The 6,846-nt window shown below is 38.0% G+C and overlaps 1 long non-coding RNA gene across 1 annotated transcript; it reads right to left on the reverse strand.

Annotated features, from left to right (window-relative positions):
* Positions 1 to 1,180: 1,180 nt before the first annotated feature.
* Positions 1,181 to 6,213, reverse strand: LOC108526395 (uncharacterized). The gene is made up of 3 exons (XR_001884509.1): positions 6,109 to 6,213; positions 4,593 to 4,756; positions 1,181 to 1,235 (listed from the first exon to the last, which is right to left on the reverse strand). It is a non-coding gene; the product is annotated as an uncharacterized LOC108526395 (long non-coding RNA).
* Positions 6,214 to 6,846: the final 633 nt, after the last annotated feature.

A 6,846-nucleotide genomic window follows, 5' to 3' on the forward strand; every position in this document is an offset into this window, starting at 1 on the left:
TCTTAACACACTAAGTAGGAGAGACTGCAATGTAAGAAGGACAGATTCTGCCTTTCCATTACTGCCCTTGTATCATGTCTTACATTTAGAACATTTTTAGCAATATGGTTAACACCATAAAATCTCATACATATATAGGCATCATATAAACACACACATAAATAGACACAAATTTAGGCAAATAGAAGAACAGACTCTGTGACTAACATAGTTTTATGGTGAAAACTGGAATTCTGTAAAACAGGTGTCTCTGTTCATCTTGTGCTACAAGAATGAAATATCGAAGAATGGCTAATTTATAAAGAACAGGGATTTATTTCTTACAGTTTGGGAGGTTGGGAAGTCCAAGATCAAGGGTCTGGCATCTGGTAAGGACATTCTTGTTCTCTCATCTTGCGGCAGAAGGGAGAGAAGGCAAGAGGAGGCCAAAGTCACCCTTACATAACCCTGAGGGTGCAGTCTCAATGGCTTAAGCACCTCTTAAGGTGCCCACCTCTCAATACTGTTACTAGAGCAGTTAAATTTCAACATGGGTTTTAGAGGGAACAAATATTCAAACCATAGCACAGTGGGTGTATAGATTTCAATTTTTATAATAATCCTTTCATAACAACATTTTGAGTCTATAGAGCTGCAATGCCTTAACTGTCTAAATATTTCATTCAGGACAGAAAAAAGAGAGGTGGCAATTGAGAAGTACTACAATAATTTCATGAGAGCTATTTTTTTTTTGCTCACAAGACTGTAAGAGTGGGAATTCCACTTTAGCCTGCCAGGAAAAGAACGCTTAAGAGTAAATTCTGGGAACAACTAATTTTTTTTTAATCTTTCTATAAAAAATACTCAGGCTGCTACAGTCTTCAGTCAAGGAATGCTGAGTCCCTACTAAGTGTCAGTCCCTATGCCTGGGACTTAAATTATGTATGTGAAAACAACATATCACCCTGCCCCCTGGTGTAGCCTTCGGTTATTAATTCAACAAATATCTATTAAGCATCTTGTATGTCACAGGCACTACATGCAACAACAATAACAACAACAACAACAAAACAGCTAAAATATTCACCTTCATGGAGCTTACATCCAATTGGAGAAAAGAAATGATAAACAAATAATATTTAAAATTATTTGTTTATGTTAGCTATGTATTATTTTATGAAAAGAAGTTTATTTGGCTTACGGTTCTGGAGGTGTGAAAGTCCAAGAGTGTGACACTGGCATCTGGTGAAGGCCTTCTTTTGCAACATAACATGGCAGAGATCACATGGAAAGAGGGCAAAAGCAAGAGAGTTAGGGAGAGTCGGCTTTTATAACAAAGCCCCTTCCAAGACAAAGAACCCATTCCTGTGACGGTGACATTAATCCATTCATGAGAGCAGAGTGATTAAGTTTCCAACACATGAAGGTTTGGGAGACATATTCATATCACAGCATCTTCTAAATGGAGCCTCAGAGTCTACTCTTGCCACTCCCTTTACCCACAATCCCTTCTTAACAATAGGTTATTTATTTATTTATTTATTTACTTATTTTGAGACACAGTTTCACTCTTGTGGCCCAGACTGGAGTGCAGTGGCTCAACTTCGGCTCACTGCAACCCCCGCCTCCCGGGTTCATACTATTTTCCTGCCTCAGCCTCTGGACTAGCTGAGATTACAGGCACCTGTCACCATGCCTAGCTTTTTTAAATTTTTTTTATTTTTTTATTTTTTAGTAGAGATGGGGTTTCACCATGTTGGCCAGGCTGGTCTCCAACTCCTGACCTCAAGTGATCTACCTGTCTTGACTTCCCAAAGTGCTGGGATTACAGGCAAACAATGGCTATTTAAATTCAAAAATTAGTAACAGGTTTTGAGGAAAATAAAATTTCTGCACCAGTTAAGGGTACAGAAATTCAGAACGCTATTGTCAGGGAGGATTCTATTTTAAATACATCAGCTGAAACCTCTCAATGGGCAATACTTGAATGGAACCCCAAACTATGAAGAATCAAGTCGTGCAAAGACCTGTAAGAGCACTGTAGGCACAGACCCCTGTACAGAGCAGCGTGTGGCTGAAGCATGGGGAGAGTAGGTAGGGGACGACGTTGGAGAGATGGGCAGGAGTTGAGTAGGCAGTTGACTAAGGAGAATTTTGACTTTACTCTAAGTATGATACAAAGCCATTTAGGAATTATAAGTAAAATCGCATGCCTGAAAAAGCTTACTGTTGGTACTACATGAAGAATAATTTGTAGACTGAGATATGGAAGCAGAGAAGCAGTTTGAGGCTCTGCAGTAATCTGAGAGATAACAATGGCCTTGATTAGAGTATTAATGAAAAAGATGGTGAGTATACAGACACCAATAATAGTGCCAAGCACTATTCTGCTGGCTTTGTATTTGCTTGTTTGACTCTCATGTTCAATATTTGAACCATTTATTAACAATCCTACGAAATAAATACTAAAAGTACACCCACTTTACAAATATGGAGAGAAAAGCAGAGTGAGTTTAAATCACTTTCTCAAGACTACACATGTAATAACTAAAAAGGGGATGTGAAGGTTTAGCCAAATGAAAAGTTAGAGGGAACAGCCCACACACAAGATCACCTTCACTTCTGATACCAGCTACAAGTTTGAGGTCCCCAAGACCACCCTATGGTTTTATAATTCACTAGAACTCACAGAACACATTGAAGGTTATTTCTCTCATGGTTAGGGTTTATTACAGATTGAAATCAGCCAAGAGAAAACATTCATAGAGTGGAGTCCAAAAAAGTATCAAACATGGAGGTTCCAACTGCCCTCTCCTTGTGGAGTCAAGACAGCATGAATTTCTCCACATCTCTGTATGATAATATTCATGGAGAACTCCCAACAAGGAAGCTCACTTGACTGGTGTTCAGAGTTTTTATTGGGACTCCATCATGTAGACAAGATTGATTGCCCAAGTGTTTGATCTCAGTCCTTAGTCTCCCTGGAACTCTACCGATTCTGTGTGACTCATCCTTCCTGCTTCCAAATCATACTGCTGATTCTTCTGGTGTGTCCATCCTCCACTCTAAACCACATTGTTAAGACTATTCTGACCCAAGGTTCATAGGCAAATAAAGACACTTCCCTCAGGCATGACACACCAAAGGCTTAGAAATTACCTTACAGAAGTCAAGGACAAAGGCCAAATCTATCTTTGGGCAATGTTAGATTCTTTACTTACACAGAGGAAGAAAGGGATATGACAGAAGTGAAGAGTTCTTTTTCAGCCATGTTAAATTTGAGATGAACATTTTATATCAGAATAAAGATGTTAAGTAACAGTTATATAAACATATCCACAGTTCAAGCATGAGAAGACTGGACTGAAAATAAACATTTTGGAGCGAACACACTATAGATGTTATTTAAATTCCAGGGGATATAATAGGGTAAATTAAAGAGAAAGTTTAAACTCAGAAAAGAAGAGGAAAAAGAACTGAGCCCACAAACACGGCCACACATAGGGGTCACAGAAAAGAGGGAGGTATAGCAAAACAAATTTAAAAGACCATACATTCAGAAGAAAAAAAGAAGAAGACAGTAGAGAAAGTATGTCCAAAAAGAGAGGTTTATGTAGGAAAACCACCTCCTATTTTGGAGATGCATACTGAAGTATTTAAAGATACTGGCAAATGAATCTGTACATCTGTAACTTTCAAATGAATCAGCAAAAATTAGAATATAAAATACATATTATAAACATAAAGGAAATACAACAAAATGTGTCTGAGATTATTGAATCTAGGTGCAAAATGTAGGAGGGGTTCGTTGTAGTATTCCTTCAACTTTTTGTATGTTTGGCATTTGGCATAATTAAATGTTGGGCATGAGAAAAGATACAGCTAATGGCCAGTGCCAACACGTTTCTGAGAAATGCAGAAGGTAGGGCAGATCACAGGCTCTTGGAATTTGGTATTGGAAAAGGCAGGAGACAAAAGTCCTGAGTTAAGAAATTTAAAGAGAGAATGAGAACGGAGAAAGATGTGAGGAGAATTTCTCTAAAGAAAGGCAGAGAAATTGAGCAGAGGTTATAATAATGCAGTGAGGGCCCTCACTACATAAAGTGGTAGAGATTGGGAGGGAATAGGAAACTTCAAGGCTTCCAAAGAAGCTGAAGCTTGAGCTACATTTGCAAGGATGTGGAGGTTTTTACCAGACTGAGAAAGAGACGAATTCCAGACAAGAAAAACAGCATATGCAAGGACATGAAGATATAAGAAAGGTGTGCTACTACATTGAGTCTGAATATCTGTAGTTTGACTAGTACTAAAGCTGCTAAAATGAGTAGAGGTCAGATCACAAAATAGCCAGAACTCCTCAAAAAAAGGTCTAGGTTCCTAACTTAAGAATCCACTGCATCACTAATTAAAATGCAGATTCACAGATTCCACTGACAACCTGTTGAATCAGAACCCCTGGCAGTGGGACTCAAACTGAGAAGTGGAAAAGGAGAACGCTGTATGGGAAAGTGTGCATGCGTTTCTTCTCCCATTCCAGCCAGCATCACGTGGTCTTTCTTCTCTTCCCTCTCTATAGATAGACTTTTCATCTTTCCCCCCGCCCATCCTCTTACCTGCATCCTCATAGCTTCTGCTCCTCAGAACTTGGGTTTGCTTATGGCTTGATCTTGCATGGAATTGGCTCCAGCCAAGACTCTTTAGCACACACATCCACTGCAAACTGACAACTCCATCTAGATGTCCCGATACCTTTTAGTTCCTATTATGGAGAGAGAAACTGAGAAAGGAGGAGGGAGAGGGGAGGAAGAAAGACAATTGTCACACAGAATGGGCCATGAGTCTATCTAGACTCAGTAAGCAGTGACTAGGACCATGTCACATGTACATAGGTGCAGGTTCTCTAGAACAACGCTACTCAAATGCCAGTCTACAAGAAGAAGAGAAGCTTGTGCCATAATGTAAACTAGTGCACTTCATTCATCAATAAGGTGTTGCTATGAAAAATATAAGAAAAAAACATCAGCTGAACTAAACAGCATGCTTAGTGGCACAGTTAATTTATCTTTTGGCACAAGCTCCTTATCTTAGTGAGAACTGAGCCAAACATCTCCAAGACCTGTAACCAGACCCTGGAACACACTCTGAGGAGCACTGCTCTAAAAAGAACTGTGGATTATACAAGCATTTAAAATAAAACAAGATACAATATATGTTGATATTACTGATGAAAAATCACCAAAATGTTCATCTAGCAAACCCATGAGGAAAGTATTCTGAGAAATATACAAAAGTGTAAGACTGATTTCATCCACAAGTATCAGACCATATGTATTTCAGAAGACAGTGAGAAATTAGCTTATGGTTTAATTTGCCACTGAAAATAACTCAGACTACTAGCAGGTAAGACTTCTGTTTTTATAAAGAAGAAAGTGTGAACCCGAAAGCACTGAAGGTATGCCTTTATAGCTTATTTTTACTTCTCTCCACAAGGTACAGTACTAGAATGACCTGGGAAGCATAAAAGTCAGAGAACATTTTTTTAAACTCTCTTCAAGGCTGTTAGGAGGTATAAAATACACACCTTGAGGAAAATAAATGTATGCACCTCAAGAAGATAATATATCACTTGTAGCTTTATTGTTGTCAGTCATTGGTTTTTGAAGGGCAAACCGTACTTGATTCTTGACTTGTTCTTTGCTTCACTGATCAGTAACTTTCCTTAGAAGCTACAAAGTTTTCAGTGTTGACAACTCTGTGATTTTTTTAAGGAGAAAAGTCACATTTTTTAAAATACTGTTTCATGGATATATTGGTGTGCAATTCAATTCCACAAACCTCAACTGAACACCTACTATGTGCCAGGAACTGTTTCCTCTGGGCTCTAGCAGGAAGACAGAAAGGAAGAAAATGGCATCAAGGAGCTCATTAATGACATTTTATTCCTTTCTGTATTCCTGCTAGAGAAAATTAAGGTGGACTGTAATTTGTGTTATATTTGGGAAGAAAAGGAATGATTCATTCTGACTATGTGAATGTAGGGAGATTTCAAGACCAAGACCAAGACAACTTGGTCCTTGAAGGACAGGCAGTAGTTTAAGAGGCAAGGTAAGAGGTAACTAAAGAACATACCAGGCAGAAAAAATAATTGAACTCAATCATGAAAGAGTGTGGCTCATTGAGGAATCCTCAAGAAATCCTTGTGCATTGCTGGTGGGAATATAAAATGATGCAGCCACTGTGAAAAGCAATATGATGGTTCCCTGAAAAATCAGACATAGAATTATTATATAATCCAGCAATTTGACTTCTAGATAGATACCTAAGAGAATTGAAGATACCTGTACATCAATGTTCATAGCAGCATTATTCACAATAGCCAAAAAGTAAAAACAATCTAAATGTTCATCAATGGATGAATGGGTAAACAAAGTGTGGCGTACACATACAATGAAATATTATTCAGCCTTAAAAAGGAATGAGATTTTGATACATGCTACAATATAGGTGAACCTTGAAAACATTATGCTAAGTGAAATAAGCCAGCCACAAAAAGACAAACATTGTACGATTCTACTTATATGAGGTACCCAGAATAGTCAAATTTATGGAGACAGAAGGTAAAATGGTGGTTGCCAAGGACGAGGGAGGGGAAGATGGGGAGCTATCATTTGATGGGTACAGACTTTCAGTTGGAGAAAATGGAAAAGTTCTGAAGATAGATGGTGGTAATGGTTGCACAAAATTGTAAATGTACTTAATGATGCTGAATTGTACACTTAAAAATTATTAAAATGGTTGTTATATTATGTATATTTACAACAGAAAATTCTAAGACTTATTTGTAAAATTCTATATTTTATTCTAGTT

This window comes from Rhinopithecus bieti, unplaced genomic scaffold (assembly GCF_001698545.2).
Source record: "Rhinopithecus bieti isolate Rb0 unplaced genomic scaffold, ASM169854v2 scaffold_2554, whole genome shotgun sequence".
NCBI lineage: Eukaryota > Metazoa > Chordata > Mammalia > Primates > Cercopithecidae > Rhinopithecus > Rhinopithecus bieti.